General features: G+C 40.9%; 1 protein-coding gene across 3 annotated transcripts in view; it reads left to right on the top strand.

Annotated features, from left to right (window-relative positions):
• arfgef3 (ARFGEF family member 3) overlaps nucleotides 1-1,698 on the top strand; it is a gene marked incomplete in the record, with an annotated part of 88,961 nt that overhangs the window by 75,127 nt on the left and 12,136 nt on the right.

Genomic DNA, 1,698 nt, shown 5'->3' with positions numbered 1-1,698 from the left:
GCACAGAAACGACTGCATCTAGCAGTGCGAAATTTGGTAGGAAAGTGTCCGACCTACACTGCACCAGCAAACGGTTTATGATACACCCCACATTTTAGGAGGGAGCTTCGTCTGAAAAGTGGGTGTCAGGACATATGAAAATGCTTATAACTCAAAAACTATTCAACATATTTACCTATTTACATTTACCTTTGATGAAGTGCTATCCATACCAATGAGTGTCCCCCCCCCACCCCCACCATCCAGACCCCAACCCAAAACAATAAATTCATTCTGGTGACTTCTGAGTTATGGTGCTTTGGATGTATGCTTTAAAGTACACTTAACAAAAATATAAATGCCCCATGTCAAATATTGTTGCCATGGTGAATTAACAACAGTAAATGAGCATTTGCTGACATTTTATTGTGCAAAGGTAATATTTCTCTTGATTTGTGTATGATCATGTCAGTGAGGATTACTCAGTGAGTTGTTTTTTTACCCAGTGCATGGGTGGGGCATATCCAGTGGGTGATCAAACAAAATAAGCAACAGCTTGACAATCCTTGGACTGGAGTCAATAAAAGGCCACCCCAAAATGTCAATTTTGTCACGTCATAATGATGTCGCAAGTTATGCGGGAGCATGCCATTGACATGTTGGATGCAGGGATGTCTACCAGAGCAGTAGCTGCAAGGAATTCCTTCAAACAGAGGATGTTGAAGTTCTGGACTGGCCTGCATATCCACCAGACATGTCCCCAATAGAGCATCTTTGGGATGTTGTGGATAGGTGTGTCCAGCACCGTGTTCCTGTTCCAGGCGATGTGGGTCAGCTCCGCGTGGCACTCCAGGAGGAATGGAATAACATTCCACAGGTCATCATAGACAATCTGATCAACTCCATGAGAAGAAGATGTGTTGCTCTGAGAGATGCAGCTGGTGGACACACAAGATACTGAAAAATCAAATTCCTCAACCTGACCCTTATCATGTTCAAAGGACTGTCAATCTGCTACAAATGGCCATACCACGATGTTATCAAGGCCGATATGAAGATCAGTAGTTACTGAAAATATACTGTATTTTGAGTTTCTCTATATGTTGCGTAACAAATGTTTATAAAACTCTTGTATTTGACATTGGGCATTTATATTTTTGTTAAGTGTAGTTTATTTCAGTATTTATTTTTAAAAGTAAAACTTCTACATCTATTAGAATATTACAAACAGTCAATAAAAATATTTTTAACACAGAAATGTTAGCCTATTGAAATGTGTACACATGTACTGTACAGTATGTGCACTCAGTACATGGTCAGGGCTTGTTTTTTTCATTAATTACTGCATCAGCCAAAAAACACACACACACACACACACACACACACACACACACACACACACACACACACACACACACACACACACACACACACACACGTTTGCTCTTCAACCCCGTGGGGACCTTCCATTGACTTACATTCATGTTATTTAGACTATATAGCTTAATCCTGACCAAATACCTTAAAATTAACCTCACAGGTGCCTACCTGACCCTAAAACTAACCTAAACCTTGGTCCTAAACCTAACCCCACACCTGTAATTTGCATTTGGACCCGTGAGAACCTGCCAGTGGTCCCCAGCAGGCTGCTTTTTTGGGAAAATTTTCCCCACATTGTAGAAAAAACCTGTGTACACACACACACACACACACACACAC

The sequence above is a fragment of the Austrofundulus limnaeus genome, unplaced genomic scaffold, assembly GCF_001266775.1.
Source record: "Austrofundulus limnaeus strain Quisiro unplaced genomic scaffold, Austrofundulus_limnaeus-1.0 Scaffold414, whole genome shotgun sequence".
Classification (NCBI taxonomy): domain Eukaryota; kingdom Metazoa; phylum Chordata; class Actinopteri; order Cyprinodontiformes; family Rivulidae; genus Austrofundulus; species Austrofundulus limnaeus.
Note: the sequence above shows the minus strand (reverse complement) of the source record. Positions and strands in the feature narration are given on the sequence as shown.